General features: G+C 29.0%; 1 protein-coding gene across 3 annotated transcripts in view; it reads right to left on the bottom strand.

Annotated features, from left to right (window-relative positions):
- LOC107440894 (latrophilin Cirl) overlaps positions 1–20,288 on the bottom strand; it is a 175,575-nt gene extending 155,287 nt beyond the window's left edge. The window contains exon 1 of one of the 3 annotated variants that reach the window (XM_071188379.2): positions 20,098–20,288. The gene's annotated coding sequence lies outside the window, so the exon portion shown is untranslated. Of the gene's footprint in view, positions 1–1,825; positions 1,956–20,097 lie in introns of those variants that run through there. The other 2 variants (XM_071188381.2, XM_071188380.2) reach the window with 2 other exon arrangements.
- Between the last annotated feature and the right edge of the window lie 1,979 nt (positions 20,289–22,267).

Genomic DNA, 22,267 nt, shown 5'->3' with positions numbered 1-22,267 from the left:
GTAAGTAAGTAATAATTGATTTAAGATTAAGATATAACAAAAACGACTAACTAACAATGTTTCGTAGAGCACATTCAGTAAGAAATGTTTAAACACTTTCTATCTATTCTCATCCAATATGAGAAATCCTTAAAACATGATTACATGAAACAAGTACAAATTATTAAAATTTAATAATTCATATACCAAAATTCAATTACCTTATGTCTGGAATTTGAAGACCTTTGATTGTTTTAAGACAAATTGACTTTGAATGTCTTATTGTAGAAGGATGTTCAGCAAATGAAACAATCCATAATCTTTCATTGAACGATTTAACTCTGGAGTATATGCATGCAATGCATAAGTAATAATTGATTTACGATTAAGATATAACAAGAAACACGACTAACAAACAATGCTTGGTAGAAAAATCTTTAAACATTGAACAATGAATTCAATAATTCAACTTTCAATCTATTCTCATCCGATAGGAGAAATCCTTAAAACATGATTACATGAAACAAGTAAAAATTATAAATATTTTATAATCTATATACTAAAGTTCAATTACCTTATGTCTGGAATTTCAGGACTTTTGATTGTTTTAAGACGAATTGTCATTGAATGTCTTACTGTGGAAGGATGTTTAGCAAATCAAACAATCTATAATCTATCATCGAACGATTTAACTCCGGAGTAAATCCATGCAATGCGTAAGTAAGCAATGATTGGTTCACGATTAAAATAAAACAGCAGCGACTAACAAACAATGCATGACAGAGCACAGCCAATAAGAAATGTTTAAATAGTTAGGAATATATTCTCCTCCAATAAGAGAACTCCTTAAAACATGATTACGAAGGGAACAAAACAAACCAGTTTTTCCTGTTTTGCAACAACGAGACAGGATTGAAACTTACAGTTGTAGGATCATGGTAAATGGTCAAATAAGTAGTAGGATCATGATAAATTGTTTGCACAAACTGGTCGAAATTATTCGTCTGTTGAGACACATGGTAAATTGTGGCAAATACAATCTGCTCTTTATTATTTGTAAATATAGAACAGTCGTTGTAACTAAGTCTGAAAACTGAAAATCCTTCAGAGTTACCACAATAGTGGTAATAATGAGAGCGCAAACAGAAATAATTTCCGACTTTCAACAAAAAAATATCATTAGAATTAGAACAATTTCCTTCACACAGTGAGTTATTTTACTTATTATGTAATCTTGTAATTAATAATAATATAGTATTGATTAACTCATACAGTATTGTTATATCAGACGTAATATTATAATATGAATATAATACTTTTTCAATGAAACAAATGAAAAGGAACGTTGGAAAAATATATTCATTTTAAACATGTTCATGCATTCAACATTGTACCATAATATCGTTCTTTAAGCTATAATACTATTTTAGTTTGCTACAATTTTAATAATATGTTAAATGAACCTTGCGTTTGTTCAAGCTAGTCTTGTTTAATCAAATTATAGATGCACAAAAGGCATAATATGGTTTAATTTGGTAGCATATTAAGATTACAGCAAATTTGAAGGATAGTGGGGTTGAACACGATTCAAAATTTCTACCATTAAATTGTAAAATTATTATTCTATAAGAATATATTAGTTAATAAACAATTATTATCTTGCAAACTATTACTAGCTAATAATTCAGTTAATATCAGTCAAGAATTGATAAAAATCACTAAATTCAAAACAGTAAATGCATTAATCAAATAAATTGAAAAGAAATTTCAAAGTTTTGCGTAACCCGCATTAATTTTACGGTTAAATTTCTATTCTAATCTTAGAAAACAGAATTAATTTACATACCTTTTATATGGGTAATCAAAATCAAGGACTCTTAATTAAAGTTGAATAATCGGTAAACCAGTGTAATAAGTAAGCACCATTAACACACAAAGAATAATCACAGAGTTGACTAGTCGCGAGCGAGTAAAATCAATGAAGAAACTGCCGGTCCGTCTCTTGCAAACTCTTTAAATACTCCGAGAATATTTATAGACAATTACGCAATCTAACCAATCGTCCAATAAGAAGTTCTGATAACACCCACTTTACTTCCTAAGGGATATTTCTCTCGGCCAATCAGAGAGCTCAGACATCACGTGTTCTTGATATTGATAAACCTTTTATAGAAACTTGCATTTCAAGTTTTATAGTTAAACTAATGTGTAGGTGGTACTGAACTTTTTAAAAAAAAAAACAAGCAGTCAATAAAAAAAAGAATTAAATAAAAAAAATCTTCACAATCAAAAGGAAAAATTTTTTTTTTTTAGACTTTGAAAGAAAAGCTTCGAATATATTTGAAAAGAGAGGAAAGTACCTTTTTCCCTGCCTTCTCTGGTTTATTAAAATAATAGATTCTGATTTAAATGAGTACACTTAAATTATACAAAATACACTCACAGAAAATTCGGTTCAACTTTGAGTACTCATGTCGAAAAAACCCAAGGCATTACAAACCGCAGATTAGCGTTTGCTTAATAATGAAGCGAAATCCAAAACAAGAAATACAGCTAGAAGTAACCAACAATGGTTAGCCACCACTCTTTACGTTTTTAGAAGAACATTCCACTTGGCTGAAAGTAATGATTAAATAAGGAATGGGTAACATTCACAGTAAAAAACTAAGATTAACACCGAATAGCGTTTTTACATGTATTATTTTTACATGTTTATGTAATATTTGTAAAAAGAGTTTAGACAATATAAACTTATTTTAGAGTGCTTGACAACATATAGAATATTGTAGAATAAAGAACAATATTACTTACATCTTTATTAACTGTATTCTGCTGTATTTTATAGATATTATATAATTAATTTTTTTGAAATATAAATGACGTTTTTCAACGCATTTGGATAACTAATAATTGAATAAAAAATGCGTAACATTTACATTATTTACTTATTTCATTTTAAACATTTAATGCGGAATATTTTTAAAAATAATTAGGACAATATAAATCTGTTTTCAGAGAGTTTGACAAAATAAATATAGAATATTTAGAAACAAAACACAATATTACTCGAACTCACATATGTTGTGTTCTCTCTTATTATATAGGAGATTATTTGAAATTTGAATGGCATTTCAACGTATATGAATAACTAACATTTGAATAAAGAAGCATAAAATTCACATTATAAAAATAATAAAATAATACTTTAAAGTTAATACTTTAAATAACATTTATTTCCATATCTCATTATTAACATTTAATACGGAATATTTTTAGAAATAGTTAAGATAAGATAAATTTATTTTCAGAGAGTTTGACAATAAATAGAATATTTAGAAATAAAACACAATATTACTTGAACTCTTATATGTGTTCGCCACTATTATATAGATATAATATAGATGAGTATTTGGAATTTAAATGGCGTTACAATGTATGAAGAATGAATATTTTGAAACAACGTTGAATAATTTAAGATATTGAATAAATACTTAATTTATCGATGTTTAAACATGGTACCGTACTTTCATGTGAATTTACTACATTTTTTAAATAAAAAATGCTTAGTTAAACCATATCTTTGTTTAAGTAGAATCGTGTAGTCAAATCTAAAAAGGATTAATTTGCTCGCACGATAATATGGCTCAACGAAGTACGATATTAAAGTAGCAGTAAATTTGAATTTAATTAAATTCTTTTTAGAAACAGCGGTGAGTCTCAAAAATTAAATGTTTTTATAATAATTTTGCTTCCAATTAATTATTAAAAATCAACATATAATATTGAGGTTTAGATATATTTTGGAAACCCTGTTATAGGTCTTTACAATTGTCAGACTTCGTATGACTTCAGCCAATTTTAAACTATATCCTTAACATATGTTTAACATGTCTGTCTGGCAATCGTTTATACTTCTTAAAAGTTACGAGATTTAAAATGAAAATGACTACATAAATTTTTCAGATAGACACATTTCAAAACTGATTTGCTTATATTTTTCTCCTTTTTTGTCCACGTAAATGACCATATTAGTAAAAATAAAATACCTTTACATAAAAAGAAAGTACCGCATTCAACACACCCTTCCAATTATACGGTCATATATTCGAAAAAAGGATGCGAAATTTCATTGAAAATAGCACCTTTCCAACTGAATTAAAAGTGAAAAAGCACCCCTGTTGTGAAGTCGCTCGGGTATATAAAAACTGGAATAGGAAAGGGACACCAGACTAATTGCGAGGTACTTGAAATATGATTCTGGGGAGGAAATACTTTTTCGCGTCTCCTTCTTTTACACTTGATGCCCCCGGTGGTAGGTAACGGACACGCCCCAGTGACACATCCATCTTGTCAAACGTAACTCTCCTCTCCCCTGCAAGTTGTTCTCTGCAACAACCTACTCAATCAGACGGGCCCAGGCAAAACGGTTCCACCTGAGCCACTAGGAAAAATCTCCGATTGTCAAAAGGAAATCCAGAAATCTTAGCACAGTACTTATTAAATCCGAGGCATTGAACATTCCAGGTCTTTTTAATTGCTGTATTCCACCCTATGTGCAGCAAGGTGGGAGGAATCAAAAGTAATTAACTCTTTTTCGATTCTGGGCCTTGTTCATTATTGGCCTTGTTAAAGCTGTCATCGGGGGTGACATGCTCCCCGTTAACTTCGTTTATTTCCTTTCATTCCGATGCCCCCTAATGAGGAAAATATTCGGAAACGGATTCCTTCGAATCTACCTTTTAGGGGCAGACGATAGCTATTAGATTATTTCATGCGTGAATAAGCGCAAAATTAAAAGTCTTTTGACAAGGTAAAGAAAAGAACGCTGATCACAGATTAATCCCTGAATAGAGATGAATTCTTTGCAAGTACCATTTCCGACAAGAATTCGGATTCGAAGATTCGCAGTGAAATGAAAATAGGGGAGATAGGGGGTTGGTAAAAGGGAGCTCGATGTTAACCCATTCTAATGAAAAGATGGAACATTTCTTTCTTTCCCTTTTAAGACGTTGATGGGAAGATTCACAAGTATTCGGAGTTTATGGGGACATAAAGGAAGGTCTCTTATAACTCATTAAATTCGTTTAAACGTGTGTGTTGTTACAGTTCTTAAGTCTGGAAGATTAATACAGGCAGGTGGGGTGCAGTAATGAAGCCCCGCGGTCTGAGTCAGTAAAGAGAACGAAAAAAAACTCTTTTCGTGCAAGAAATGATAAATTTAAACAGTTGACGACTCAGCTACATTAAGAAGACTCCTCGGTTTTGAAAGGAGTCATTGTTCTTATTCCCCTGTTCCGGTCCCTGAACGAGAACTGAAAAAACAGATTCGTTTATTTAATTGTCCTTAGAAGTGACTAAGATGAAAGTGGTAGTGTTTCTTCTGTAAAAGATAACATACGATTGAAATCGTTAACAAGTTTCATAGAGAGTGAATTATACTTGAGTTCACTTAGTGAAAAAGTAAGAAGGTTTGGATAAAACATTCGAACACTTCAAAGTCGGCTATTGTAGATGATGATATGGCTTTTTAGCTACCGTTTGGGCACTGCCAAAACTGTCTTTTTTTTTTTAATACTTTTTCTGTCATATTTTTGAATAAATGTTTACTTCTTATGAATCATCTTTTGTGCTGCTAACAAGCGGGAAAAAAATTGCGTTTGGCTTGAATCCAAAGCTTGTAAATATGCGACGTATTTTTTTTCTGAAAGCTGCTGTCTTCAGTGTAGACAAAATTTGCATTCACATATATTTCATCGAAATTTTTTTTTATTTATTAAATATTGAGAAAATTATTTTTGAAGATCTGAAGATAATTTTTAAATAATAATTTTAATTTAGAAGTTTGTAAATTTTGTAAAAAAAGATATATTTTAATTTAATATAAGATCCATTCTAATTTAAGTAATAAATTTACTTTGCTTGGATTTTAATTAGAAATTTTTTAATGTACAATAAATAATTCCCTAATGATGAAAACGTAATTAAAATAAGTCATTTTCTACTTTTGCAACAAAAAATAATTTAATGAGACAAGTTTCGTGCATTCTTTGGGAAAAATGTTTGTTCCAGAGAAAATTGAAACGAATTTGCCAAAATATTCACCATTTAATGTTTAAATATTCACAATTTTTTGCAGTGCTGGATGAGAGTAAAAGCATACTGAAATATAAAAAAATTTTGCTTAAAAAATGCAGATTAAACTATTGATAAAACAAGCGAACAACAAAATCAAATACACGGCTTCTGGAGAAAAAAAACGTAACCTTTACTATCCCGCTTTTGCGTTATATGACGATGAAAATCACGAAAAACTATGCGGTTAGATCAACTGGAATAAAATTTAAATCACTCTGTCTATATCTGGAGGTTTTTTCCGACAACACATTTTAAACATAGCATTGTCACAAAGAAAACAAAGTTTTCTAAAATGTGACGTAGGCACTTTATAGTAAACAGCGACACATGAAAAAAAGCTTTACATGAATAAAGAAGAAATGCAATAGTATTTTTGAAACAATAAAGTTGATAAGAAAACGTTGAAAGCTGGTAAGCTCTCTTTTTTCAGTGTTCTCCAGAATAAGGAGATTTTATCTCGTCAACTAATAAATTCGGAAATCTGATCCACATGCACTCTTTCTTCGCTTTCATTTTCAGGGAAGTGTCTTTATGAGATTTCAGCAGTACATAGTAGAAAGAAATATCAAACAAATGACACAGCACATGAAAAAATTAATTATCCCATTCTTTGTAGTTTATAATAATGTTATCAAAACTGATTTTATTTATGGAAACGTAGAATTCTTGCAAGGGTCGGTGTTAAAGCGTAGATTAATAAACTACGATGATTTAATATTATTTCAAATATTCTGTTAAAAAAAAAACAATTTAAAAAAACTAAATTGCTAAAAAATTCTCCTTGGTAGCTGGAGCTTATGTAAAATTACAAGAAACGCTTTATGAATGTACTGCTATCGAATAATAGCAACTTTTGAGAAAATTAAGGCACTCTTTATGAATTATTTTGCAACAAAATGAATGAATTTCAAAGATTGAAAGTAAAATAAACATACGATTGTTTTTGGAAAAGTTAACTGAAATTTTGTTTAACAATTCTGAAAGTCACTTTTAAACAGAATTATAAATCTGCACCATACATAGAATTATGAAAATGTAATGGTAAACGTGGCTATTTAAATTCTCAGCGGTGCAACTGGAAATTAGCGAATTTCGCAGCTTAGATGAAATTAGTTATTATGAACTTGTAAAATGAGAAACAGAGATTAAAGTTTACTTCATCGAAGTTTCGGATAAACTATAACTTGTTAAACGAAGAGTTATATAAATACTGATATTTCTAGAACAAACTTAATAAAAGGAGTGAACGATTTTACAATATAATTCGCATGTGGGCTTTTTATTTTGGATCTAGCTCAGATTACGCGATAAAATTAACAGATCGTTAGAGGCGCGTTTAAGGGTGCATTTCGAAGTCTAAGGGGAAAAAAAACAGTTTAAGTGCCTTACACTTGTAGAAAAGCTGTAATTTAAAACTTATATATACCATCTCGCCGTGAAGAATTATTTGGGGTTTAGAACGGGCAAATAACTTAAATATTTTAAATGTTATTAAATCCTTATACAAATTGCCAATTTAGTGACATTATTCCACCTAAATGAAAAATATCAATGTCTTATTCTCATTTTCTGCATGATTTTATGAGCCTAGATAATTCAGCATTATATTTTATTTCATAACCGGTGTTGAATAGCCGACCCAATTTTTGAGTTTACGACTACCAATGCTCAACTCCGTAGAGTTGAACCCAATCCAGAGGATACGGGAACTTCTGGATAAAGTATTGGGAGAAATTTCTCTTCACGAATGACTTTTTAATGGAACTAGAACACATTTGTGTTAAATGAAGAGGAAAACCGTGAAAACTTCCAACGGTTAGCCAGACGGCAAGAAGACTAACCAATGATCTGTTTACCACTGAGGATAGTACATTTTTAAATATTAAAAAATTATACCACAAGCGCTTTTCATTTTCTCAAAAATGTGTCTTTGCTTCATATTGACGGTTTGTGCCGTTTTCAGAATGAATATAGAAGGAGCTAAAGATCTGTGCTAAACTTAGCAATCATGACTAACTGTTGTAAACTCACTATTATGAAAATAGTATGTTATGAGCAAAAAACTTCATTTCATGCGATGCTAAACTGTAGATTTTCTCCATATTGACGTTCTGCGACATTTTCAGAATGAGCATCGAAGGATCTAAAGATCTATGCTAAACTTAACAATCATGACTAACTGTTGTAAACTCACAGCTATGAAAATAGCATGTTAATCGCAAAATCTTCATTTCACGCGATACGAAACTGTGGCTCTTCTAGATATTGACGTTTTGCGCCATTTCATTAAAAATAAAGAGGACGCAGGCTGAAGATAGGCACATCAGTTAGCATTACTGTCAGAAGCAGTTAGGCATAACTGCTACAAATTTACAACAGTTATAAATCACAAGTAAATAAGTGATAAAGTTTGGTAAATGTGGTAAAATAAGCTAATTTTATCATATTATCTCAGAGCATGACTCATAAACCAATTATTCGGTTAAATTTACTCTTCAGTTTTATATTTTTTACTAAATGTGTGGTAATAAGAGATATATTTTAGAAAGCCAGAATTTCCGAAAAACAGTTACCATACGAGTATGAACGGAAAAATTACCAAAGGAATAGTTTAAATACCGTAAATTTTAGTTTTATTAATTAGAATTATGTTTTTTTTTTATTAGAAATTTCACTACCAAATAGTACGGTAATCTTAAAATAATTTTTTCCTCCGTACAGGCGCTTTGAAAATTATCTATAGTGATTATTGAAAAGGCTAATAATTCAAACTCAACTAAGAATTAGTTCCTTGAATATTTAACCATATTAAAGTAGGATTAAATGAAAGAAAGTGTTTCAACTTTCCTTGAAAATATACTTTTATTAATCATTCAGCATTTATAGCATGAAAAAAAATGAACGCTAATAAACGTGCTATTAATATTTAGGTAAAGGATTAAATGGTATTAAATTCTCAGTATTTCTCAAAAATGTTCGGATAGACTTTAAATATCAGAGAACAGCTAGTCCTTTCAAGAAGTAGTTAAGATGCTTTTGGACGTTCTATACCCGCCTTAATGGAAACTTGAACTTAATACTGATGTTAACACTTACTTCTTCTTGGACAGCGAAGTAATTAATTACCAGGGTCAGGAAAGACCCCTTAAAAGCATCACGGTTGGGAAGCTACATTCTGAGCTTTCCTCTTCAGTAGAAACTCCTCATAAAGGTTTATTGTTGTATAATTGCAAGTTGCATATAATCTCGCCAAAATGTGCAGATCTTTCCATTTTAATCGCCACTCAAACATTTCAAGTTTTGAAAAGATTTTAACGCCACGTGCAATAGTGAATTCAAGTTGAGAAAATTACCACTTTATTCTTTCTTTTCGTTGAAAGAAAGTCATGTTTTTCGCCTTATAATTTCACCAAACTTGGTGGGGTTTATTTTTCTTTGAAACGTTTCATAAGTTCCCCTTAAATATGCTGGATTTTTCACTGGGACAAACCGGTTTCTGTTGTCTTTTAAACGCAACTTTTTTTTTTCTTACAGGGGAGAGCTTATGATATTCAACAAGCCTCATAGACAAGGAAAATGAAGTGTAGAGGTCAGTTATCACCCTCGTCCGCAACTAAAGCCGGTCAAAGGACAAGAAATATGATGCTGCATAATAGAAAAGAACTTTTTTCTATTATAAAAAAGAGACAAAATATCTTCGCGTTATGAAAAAAAATTGAAATAATGGCTTTATATTTTTTTTCCGTGAGAATATACAGTCTAATCACGATTTGGCGATCTTGTATAAAGAATGTAATTAATGATATTATGAATACATACCACGATTTATTTCTCTATTAGTAAACAACAGAAATAGCATTAGTTTTCTTTGTATAATCAATTATACTAAGCATTTACATATTTTTTTAATATCTACCTTTTTGGTCAAATATTTTATCCCTTCATTTGTAAATGATTGTTTCCACAATTTTCTTCAAACAATCAGTTATACAAAGCTTAGACATATTACAAATATTTACTTTTTTAATTAAAAATCCTATCGCTTAATTAGTAAACAAAATTGTTATTTCCAGAATTAAATATACAACAATTTTTCTTTTAACATCAAAAGTTTTGATTACATAGTTTATCCCTTTAATAGTAAACGACAAAATAATAATAATATTTCCTCTTTAGAATCAGTTATACAAAGTATCTAGATATTTGAATTGTAGATTTTTGAGAAAGTAAACATTTTCATCAAATATTTTATCGCTTCATACATTGCTTCTACGAACAAAGTCATTTTTGTTCGTAGAAGCAATAAAACAGAGCGTTTGCATAGCTTTAAATATTTTCCCTTTTGATTAAATATTTTAGAACTGCATTAGTATTTACACTTTAAAAAATTCCGGAACAAATTGCGACATAAAGTACCGGTATATTTGGTGCATAATCCGTAAAACCCAATCTTACAGTAAAATACTATACTGTAATTTTTATAGTAATATTTATTTTATATTAGAGTGATTCAGTGATTTTACAGCAATTATTTCTGTAGAAATTACGGTATATCGGATTATTTGTTCTGTAGCATGTTCTGGTAAAAAGTACCGGGCCCCTGAGTGTAGACATTCTTTTTTATCGTAATCTGATCCGAAATTTTTTATAGGCGCAGCAAAATTGAAGAATTAACTATAATGCATGAAGAATTAACTATAATTTTTTTACTAAATATCTTTTTGATCAACTATATCATTGTTTCATTAGCAAACAACAAATCTTTGTTCATAGAATCAATTATAAAAAGTGTTAAGTATTTTTTAATAGCTACCTTTTTGATCAAATATTTAATCGTTTTATTTGAAATTTTTTTTTTGTTTTTGTTTAATATTTACAAATAATTTTACCTTTTTTAAAAAATAATTCGATTTTAAGATTATTGTTAAGATATTTAATACCTCCGAACAGTTTTAAGTAAGTACAATACTAAAAGCGAGTTAACTATTTAAATAATCAAAATCAGAAAATGCAACTAGTGATTAAAAATATTTATTCTCATAAAACTATCAAAAATAAATTTGTTAAATATAACTTTCGCGTATATAAATTTTCTAAGAAATTTATGCGTTCTTTAACATTTTATATTTAAGTTGCTTGATAAGGGTATTTACAGAAGTGAAGGCATTGATTTTGTTTTTAATAACTAAATATTTATAAAAGTATTATATTTCGATAAAGTTAATATAGGATTTAAGCATTATGCCCTAAGAGGAAAATACGTTATTTTTGATCTGCTTTTCTATTAAAGCAGTAAAAAATACATCCTACATTGTTCATTAAGGTAATAAAATTTAACTTTATATCAAACAAAATTATAATATTTTCGTTACTTGATATTTTTGGAGTCAATTGAAATTCATTATCAAATATTGACGGTGAAAACATGAACAAAATAGTGAATATTAGATAATAATTTCTAAAAATAAAGATTAAATAATAAATATAAAATAATAAATATAAATAAAGAATATTATTCTAACTGATTTTAGATTATTGTTAAAATAAGCATTTGTGGAACTTAAGGTAGCAATTTTATTTCTAATAATTAAATATATTATGATTGCAACTGTAAAACTAGAAGAAAATAAATCGAAAATCAAACATATTTCGTTTGAGAGTAGAAAAATAGAGGTTTAGAATAAGGTAAACACTCAAAACAAAACAAAATAAATAAATGAAAAAAATGCAGTGGTTATTTACTGCTATTATTTCACGTTTACGAAAACTATAAACATTCATAGCAATTTACCTCACCATTGCTGTAAAGCTAACGTAGCGCATACAATAGAGCCCTATTTTTCATTTTTAGAAAATTTTTTCGATTGATTGTCACATAAAAAATATAAATTAAAATTACTTTCTCCATTATATCTAAAGAAACTATAAAGTAAATACTCTTTCAATACAAAAAACAGCGAGAAATATACATATATGTTATTTAATTTAAGCCATAATCACAGCAAAACAAAATAAATATAACTTAAATCTATTTATTACGTACTCAGTACAAATGTACTATAATATTTTTGAGATGACACAGCTCAGACGTCCAGAGCTGGACATTGTGACAAAATGACAGTTATGGCATCTGTCCTAATGATATCTTGATTTGAAATTTATATTAAGTACATTCATATATTCAACATTGCTGACAATATTTTCCGTATTCAGTTTAAAAATATATTTTATTTATTTAATTTTATAACCGTCGTTGAACAGTCGACCCAATTTTAGGATTTACGACTACTAATGTTCAATTTGTTAAGCCTTGTAATTTTGAACCCAATCTAAAAGTCAAGGGAACTCCTGGATACGTAATTGTGCGAAATTTACCATCAATCAGGACATTTCGATGGAAATAACCCGAATTTACGTAAAACCACGAAACCTCCAACGGTTAGCCTGACGGTAAGGGGACGCTCCGTCTACCACTGAGGGTATTTTACTTCAGCACTGTGGTCGGTGCGAGCCGGGTGTAGGTGTATCGACTAGCCATCGTTGGCGTTCGAACCCGGTTCATCTTATTGGAAGGCGAACGCTCTATCCCCTGTACCACCACTACTTCTATTTATCTATTGTCGAAAATGTTTCATGATTTTCTTCTGGTGTAACATAAATGCTGGTCTGTGGCTCTCAAAATGTCAGTTTTCAAAGATAGTTATGCCTGAATTCAAGAATAGACATGAATGTTTATGTTTTATGGTCTCAGAATGTCAGTCTTCAAAAATAGTTATGCCTAAATTCGAAAATAGACATGAATGTTTATGTTTTATGGTCTCAAAATGTCAGTCTTCAAAGATAGTTATGCCTGAATTCAAGAATAGACATGAATGTTTATGTCTTATGTCTCAAAATATCAGTCTTCAAAGATAGTTATGCCTGTATTTAAGAATAGACATGGATGTTTATGTTTTATGGTTGGTCCTCCTCTCATCTAAATACAAATGCTGGTTGTTCGTGGTATAAAAAGTGCACTTCACTAAGATACATACATTAGAAGCTTCCTTGGCGTTTGAGTAAAGGTTAAAAAAGTTTCGAAGGCTTCCAATGAGTGAAAATTAAAATGATAACTTAAAAAAATAAATAAAATTTAGATGAGTAAAGAAAATAAGACAGCCTAATTTAATAAACGCAGAGTTAAAAAAAAATTGCAAATAGTATCTTTCCAGTTTAAAATATTCACGATAAAGTCAAAAATGAAATAGTTAATTAAAAACAGTACTGTTATCAATACCAACTGGTATTTTTTCATTAAATTATTTCATTAAATAAAAAACATAACTTATATAAGCTTTTAATTTGTAAAAAAATAAGAACGGCTGAGTAATGGAATGAATTTCTCAACCAAGTGGCAAACATTTGACTTCAGGCAGACATTCAAGCCAAAAAACAAACGAATTGGAACAATTCCTCCTGTAATCAAGGTAAATGAAAAACAATGTATTAAGAAGAAGATATTCATGGTTGAATTTGCGCAGGAAACCATTTGTTGATGACAGGGGTCGAGGGAGGGCGGCAAAATGACGCACGCAAACAGCAAAACCACTGTCTCACAAATCACTTCCGATTACAGCTTTACAGGGCAGTTTCAGTTATCACAGGGGAATACTATACGCCAATAGATAAAGGGTAACTTATTCTCGTAATAGGATCTACACAGAAAGGAACACTTCAGAGTTTATTCGAATATTATATACCAATTAAAGTGTTATTTTAAGTTAATACTATACTTTATAGAAAAAATCATATCATTAATTAAAAAATTTTTTTTTCATTTTTTATATTTTGTTAAAAGTATTTTATAATCGGCGCTGTACAGCCAACGCATATTTGGGATACCGGCTATCAATGTATTACCTCTTTAGCCTAGTACTTTTGAGCCCAACCCAAAAAACAATGGCCGGGATTGCCTGGTTGGTAGGGCACTGGGCTCATGTTTAAGAGGTCGTGGGTTCGATCCCCGCAGATCGAAGACTCCCCGTGTAGTAAATGTTGACTGACGCACGTTAATTCTGTCGAGTCATAATGTCCTCTCCCATAACAAATCAAACCCCGGGGGGTACTGAATTGGAGATTGATCGTTCTCTGGCTAATGATGTAACGCAATGTAATGATGTAACGCAAATGAGAGTTAGCTTCATCAAAAAGTCCTCCACAAAAGCAAATTTCTCCCAAAACTTGATCCAAGAGTTTCCTAGTCTTCTGGATATGTTCAAAATTACAAGGCTACGGAGTTGAACTTCAACCCTTTCGCGCCGACTGTCACAAATACGTGCCAGCATAAAACCATATCAATCAGGGTAAAAAGATAAAACTGGTAATCAAAGTATTTCTTTAGCAGTTTATTTGTGGGCGGAGTTACAATTGTTTGATTTATTTAATTCACCATTACTTTGTTCAAAATAAAACTATTTAGTTATACTTTGAATTGTATGCAAAATTAGAATCTCAGAAATCATTTCATCAAACTGGTCATTTATATTATTTCCAGATAGGTACTGGACAATTTTTTGGAATTTCTTCTATAAAATCGCAGAATTTTAAGAAACAACTTATCGCCTGCATGGGGAACGTTTTTTTAAACCACTCTTTTTTTAAAATTTTTTAAGAAAGCTCCCTACCAACAATTTAAAAATCTGGCTCACTATATTATTTTAAGACGTTCAATTGTTTAAAAAAAAACTCGTTCAAATAAATACTCCTCAAATAATAAAACTACAAAATGTAATTGCTATTATATTAAATATATCAAGAAATCTACCTGAAATAATTTTATTTTTTCCAATAAAATTATATTTTTAATAACGATATAAAAAAATCAATTAATATTATATGAGATATCAATTTAACTATCTGAAATTATTTTTCACAAAACATATTTAAGCTTTTTTATTTTAACAATTTTGTTGCCTTAGCAATATGTGTCTCTGAGATTTTCCCTATTGATAATCAAACTAAATGTATTTGTTATCACAAGAGATTATATTATAAACAAAATACAGTTTTGAATAACGTTTAACTTTTAATTCGCTACATAAATGAACATATTCAAAGCTTACAGAAAAGTCAAACAACGCAAAAATATTGGCTTAATAATAAAACTAGCGAAGCCTTAATAATCTTTACTTTTTAAAAAAATAATAATAATGAAAGTTTTCGTAAAAGTTATAATATCACGATAAGTTACGAAAAGTGAAAATGTACTATATTATATACTTAGTTAAATCTTTCTTTCAAAAATAAAACTTTCTTGTTATAATATTTCTTGAAAAGATCACGTGAAGTGCTGAAACTATCAGTGGATATAATCGTCTTAGGAAAGCTGAAGCACGTTCATATATTCAAAGAATAATAAAATTAATATCTTTAATATTTTATAAAATGCAATTCAAGCAGGACTTTTGGATTAACTCTTAAGTAATAATATATGAGATTGCAGGAAAGTCAAAAACGTTTCATTATAAATAAAACTAGTGAAATTTTGCTAGTTCTCATTTTTTTAAAAAAAATAATTCAACTCTCTAATAATAATCTAATAATATACTATAAATATACTATAAATGAGATTTTCTTTTCGTTAAGAAACATGAATCTTAAATATTATGTTTTCAAATATTATGTATTTTATTTTTACTTTATAACTGCTGTTGAACAATCGATCCAATTTTGAGTTTACAACTATCAATGTCAAACTCCGCAGCCCTGCAATTTTGAACTCGGACCAGAAGACAAGGGAACTCCAGGATCAAGTATTGGGAGAAATTTTCCCTCGTGGAGGACATTTTGCTGGAACGTTACACGTAGCTGGAACGTTACACGTGGTTCACGTTACACGTAGAGAAAAAAAAACAGGATAATCTCTCACGGTTAGCCTGACGGGAAGGTGAATTTTAACCCGTGATCCGTTTACCACTAAGGATATTTTTCGTTAGCACTGTGGTATCATAGCAAATTATACATAAATAATATCATAAATTATAGATAAATAATATCATAAATTATAGATAAATTTATCATTTAAATTTTGTGCACTTTAATAACAACAAATATCATATAACTTAAAATTAAAGCTTTACTCATTTGCACCTAGCGTGCTTTTAATACGATATTTTCCCTATCGAAAAGAGACTTAACTAAAGACTAAGACTTAAACGTACTTAACTAAAGGGATCATTTAGGAGAAAGATGTAATTTAGAGCACGAATTAAAATAAATTAACTGTATGGAGGCGCTAGTTTATAAGCGTTTGCTCTGCACTGTAGCAGTAAAATAAGTAAGCGAATGTTTTTGAAATTTGGCTGTCACTTAAAAACTTAACCTGCTTATTAGGTTTTTGAAAATGTGTCTGAATTATATTAATATTACGGTGGGCAGAATCATTTTAAATCTTAAGTTGAGGAATGGATTTTGTAACTTCTTTAAGAATTAGAGGAATGTCTCCTGATAAAAGCTGGAAACGTTGGCGGGTAAACATTCTTTTACTTCCGAGACAAGGAAATGAAAGCTAGTCCTTGTCTTTTGTTTAATACATTTTAAAACTTGGCATAATATCAGGCATTAGACCCTATTTGAATGAAGACACGATGTAAATTTTGATGACTCACTAGCACTGTAAACTGTTTAACAACATTTATACAAGGAGAAAAAAAATTCTGGTAAAATTACCGTACTAGTAATGACATTTCTGGTTAAAAAAAACAAACTGCAACAACAATAATTCTGGTAATAAAAGCCTAAATGTACCGCATTTAAACAATTCATTTGGTAGTTTTTTCGTTCATATGGTAACGATTTACGCTGATTCTGGTTTTTAAAATTATACTATACTTATTACCACACATTTAGTAAAAATACAAAACTGAAAAGTAAATTTATACCATGCTCTAAGGTAGCATGATGAAGTTATCAAATTTTACTACATTTACCTAATTTTATAACAATTATAAAAATACATACAAATTATAAAAATACATTGTATTACCAAAATTATTACCAAAGAAGACAGAAGCAAGGTAAATTTTACCATACTCTGGTAGTTTTAATCATACTTTCTTTTTTTTCAGTCTAGCAGCCAATTTATTTAGATTCTTCGGAAGAGTTTATTTTTATATTTAAAGCGATACTAAATGCTCTTCTATTTCATTCTTCGATATATAAATTTAATTAAAATTGATTTTAACTACCGCTAGAAATTAACTAATTAAGCATATATACAAATGCATGATGATCATACGTTGGTGAGATTAAGCTTCGACAGAACATACGATATATTTGTCTATAATTGTTTTGTTTCAATTTACATTTTATTTCCATTTCTGAAAATCATTTTTCAAAGAGTAAGCGAAGTAGCGGAATTAATTATAGAAACATTTTATTAAAATTAACGTACTTTTAGAAAATATAGCAAAAAAACTAGTTTTGCGTTTTTAGCTTAAAAAGCTATTTTACCGAATCAAAAATGTTATGGTAATTATTATGAACAAATACATACTAATAGAGTTTTTCATATAAATCACCTCAGACAAAACAACAATAAAATGCAATGATAAAAACAATTGTAAAATGAAAGTTGAATTCGGAAATTGATATGAAATAGTATGATTGAAGGGCTCGGGCAATATAGTGATAAGCCACACTTTTCAAAAATGATACTTTCGCGTCATACCTTTCTTTAGTATTGTTTCGAGATAGGTACATAATAAAATTTCATCTGCTAACAAAATACACAATATTTTTTTTTGGCGTTTTTCTACAAAAACATGGCTTATCATTACACTACCCCATGCTCTTTACTTTCAGAAAGATTCATATATATGCGGGAGAACAAAAATATCAGCTATTGTTCTTCAAAACCGGTAACCAGAACAACAGAGTAACACACCCTTATATATTTAAATAAATTTAGCTTATTAAATATTCGATATTGGGCAACTTTAGGAAACAAAAGAAAAAAAATTGGGTTTTCTAATTTCAAAAGTTAGACTAGTTTCAAAAAGTGACGTTCGTTGTTGTTCATTAAATAAAGAAAATTTAATGAAGCTAGTTTTAAAAAAATAATTAAAAATTAGCGTAAAATTTCAGTTATGTTAAAATTTGAAAAATAAATTTCCATTTTATCAAAAAATTGCATGCTGCATCAAAAATTAACTTGTTTGAGCAAAATTAACGAAAGCTGACTTTTCTTTCTGACAATTTGAATGAATTAATCGGAATTTTTTGAAGAAAGAGAAAAATCTTGTTAAGAAATTGAGTAGAAAATAACTTTCACGTTTTCTTGAAAAACATTGTTTTTTAACACAAAAATAAATATTATTGAAAACGAAACTAATTGATAAATAACAAAGCAATATACTGTCTACAAATGAAACATTGCTCTATGTTTCCGGCTTATAAATTAAGCTCGTAAAGTAAATAGCACGTTCACTAGCTTTAAAACCTAACAAAAAAGCAAAATGAAGTATTCTTAATTGCAGTTAAAAAATTTTTAAACATTGAATTATAAATAGAAAGTTTAAATTCAGATCGCGTATAGTTCACATTTTCTATAAGTTTCATAAAACTAAATGAAACAATCGATAAAATATTATTTAAAAGTCGTGAAGAGTAGTTCAATTGAAAAATAATCTTTTAGTTATGAACGCATTTTCTTACGTGATTCTAGTTCTAACAAAACTATCTCTGAAGTTTTTACACAATCGCTGCAATTTATAAAAATAACATCACGACGATCAAAACTCATTAAAGAAATATTAAAATCCAATAGAAACTGAAAATGATTAAGCATAAAATTTTTTACTCTCTTTTCTCAAAAAGTTTTGTTTTCAAACATTAAAAGTAAATGTACTTAAAATCGAAATATTTTAAACGGCGTACGTCCTGTAAATTATTTATATTTATTAAATGAACTATTTTTAAAAATGAAATAAAAATTCTTTTAATGTTGTATTCTATTCAAATAAAACTATTTCTATTCATGTAAGTTCTACATTCTATTCAAATAAACTATTTCTTAAAATACACAGCGTGAGTAAAGTTTAAACAAAAGCACGCCAAAAATACTATACAATTTCAGTGATTCCAAAAATAATATCGTAACGGTTAAATTTTATTACAAAATTAGTTAATCAAGAAAATTGAACATAATTCTGCAAAAAAATTCTTAAAGAATTCTCAAAAGTATTATTAGACAATTAAAGAAATGCACTTGAAATCGAAATGATTGCAGCTATTTTAAAACGGCACGCGTTTTGTAAGTTATTTGTATTTACGAAATAAGCTATATTAAAAAATGAAATGAAAATTCCTTATTGTTATATTTAATTAAAGTAAAACATAATGTTGTATTTTATCTAAATTAAATAGTAATATTGCGTTCTATTCAAATATAATAATGTAAATATTTCATTTAAATGTAACATTAGTATTTAGTTTATTCTTTATAAATTTAGTCTTTAATATTGATAAATTTAATTTTTAAAAAATAAAGTTTTTTAGTGTTGTGATTTTTCAACTAAAACAATAACACTGCATTTTATCTAAATAAAACATTAATATAATAATTTATTCAAATAAAATTTTTTAATTAGTAATTATTCAGTTTTTTATATAAATAACTCGAAAATTAGATATAAAAAAAAGCTTTATTAAATCGCTTTAAAAACTGCATTAAAAATGGAACAATAATATTGAAATCTCGTCCTACAAATTACATTTTAGATAATTTCGCGAAAGCTAATTAAAAAATTTTTAAAATCAAAGAAAGTTTAAACTGGAAAATAAGCATCAGGTTCTGAAAACTTTTTCTGTCAAAGCACAACGTGATTTTCCAAGTCCAAACAAAACCACGTTTAAAAATTTAATACAACCGCTGCAATCCCCCAAAATAATATAACGTGGGTCAAAACTTATACGCATATTTTAAATAAAATAAGTGAAAGTTACCTTTGGTCATCTCAATCAATTTCAAGTTCAAATCAGGTGAAAATCGTCTCCAAGCGACACACAAGCAACAAAAGTGGGGAAACCTGCAATCGTTTTTCCGCCTGATGCGCTGAAACTTTTCTAACAAGAACTTGGATAACCCAACACTAGCAACTGACGCTTTAGCCCTTGGAATGCCGCCGGTCGATTACTACTAGCGCTGGTCTACCCTCTGCCCCCGACGCGAGCGCCCCCTTTTGACAATTACCTTTTGCTCGAAGATGAATAAAGTAAAAATCATTACCTTCCATTTAAATTCCTTACAACTGGCCGTAAAGAGAATAGGGAAATAATATCTGTTTCTTTCATTGCTATTTCTTTTAATTCTTGTAGTCGGTATTCTAGAGTATCCTGGAGTAAGGATTCTTTCCTTAACTCCCTGGAGAAATTGAGGGGGAATTTTAAAGTTGTCAGGAAAAGAAGGAAACATCCGGATTTTCGGCTTAAATAATTATTAGGGAATGCTCCTTTGGTAGCTTAAAAAAGTGGTAGCAACACGGGGAGCGATGATTTTTAAGAATGTCGTCGCATCACCGTTCGAATTTTAAATTAAGTGTAAAGTTCAATTCGGTATTTTTCACTCTCAGTTACTGATAACAGCTTTCTTGGTGAATTTATCTTTGGGGTGGACGAAAAAGTGATCAAAATGACATTTAGAATGTCATTTTTCTTTTAAATGTAATATAGAGGGGTATCTTTTTTAGTTGTAGGGTTTATTTTTCCGCGAATGGAATTTATAGGAATAACGCTTTTTAGCAATTTGTTTCGAGAAGTGTCAAAATGAGCAATATATATATTTGTTTTACGAATATGCAGTTCTTGGTAATGTATAAACATAAGCAAAATAAATTAAATATTAAATTTTTATTTATTGCAATATATAAATAGTTTTTGATATAAGAAACAAATCTTTACAAAAGAAAATTTACTTTTTGGAACATGAAGAGTAGGAAAATTGCTTTCATATATTATAATTTATAAAACTGATATTTTTTGAATAATACTTGCCTTTTATTGAGAAATAAATTGTAAAATTTTTCATGAAATTTGCATTATATAGAATATTTATTACTATTTTTTAAATTCAGCATATTTTTCAGAACTGTAAAAATAGAAAAACCGTTTTTTTTCCCTGTAATATACAATTATAAGACGTTACAGGTTTTTCAATGAAAAAATCAAAAAATTGTTTCACAATTCGTATTACATGAAGTTCCTCACAAAACTTAAACCGTTTCGAAAGGGAAAATATGAAAATGGTTTTCCTGTATCATATGATACTCAAATGCGTACAGGGATGCCAACTTTCTACGCTTTTTGTAAAAATTTATTCTAGTGGTAGCTAAGTTAATGTTTCATTGAATTATTTTTTATTCGTTTAAACGTTTTTTCCACACCACTACATACAAATGATTTAAAAGTTCATATATAACGCCACTTTGTTCCAGCTCTTTCATGGTGACGATTTTAAAATGTTGGCTAAATTGACAAAATTGCCGGGGCTATCTTAATATCTTACAACAAACGAAAATTTTGTTTAAAAACAAAGCTAGCCATGAAAATTTGTGATTACGAATTTTTATATTGGCTATTTTCTGCTGAGTTCACAGTTAATAATTAGAGGTGTCAACAGCTAGTTGTGATTTTAAACTTTTGTGCAATTTTTTTATCACAGCAAAAACAATCATCCTTCTCACTGATGCAAATAGACTTAATAATAAAACTTTGTACCAAAAAAATAAAAATAAAAATATTTTTAAAAAAAAATACATTCATTTTTTTATTAGTGGTGCACAGCGTTACGAAAAATTTAGAAAGGGTACACAAAAGTTATAAGTTTGGAAAACACTGTTCTACATGAATAAAAACTGTTTCCCCAAGACTAATAAAACCTTAATCAAAACTGCCAATTATTACGCTTTTTTCAAAATTTTTATAGACCAGTAGACAATTAATAATGAAAGCTCTCATTATGTCTAATTTTGCCAACATTTTAAAAACTTCAGCACGAGAGAACTGGAACAAGGTGGATTTTTATATAAACTTTTGAATCATTTACACGGGTCGGGATAGCCTAGTAGGTAGGGCGCTGGACTCACGTTCGTGAGAATAGAAGCTCGAATCCAGATGG

The sequence above is a fragment of the Parasteatoda tepidariorum genome, chromosome 12 (genome assembly GCF_982258835.1).
Source record: "Parasteatoda tepidariorum strain Cologne lab strain chromosome 12, Ptep-v5.0, whole genome shotgun sequence".
NCBI lineage: Eukaryota > Metazoa > Arthropoda > Arachnida > Araneae > Theridiidae > Parasteatoda > Parasteatoda tepidariorum.
This window is presented reverse-complemented; position numbering and strand designations above follow the sequence as displayed.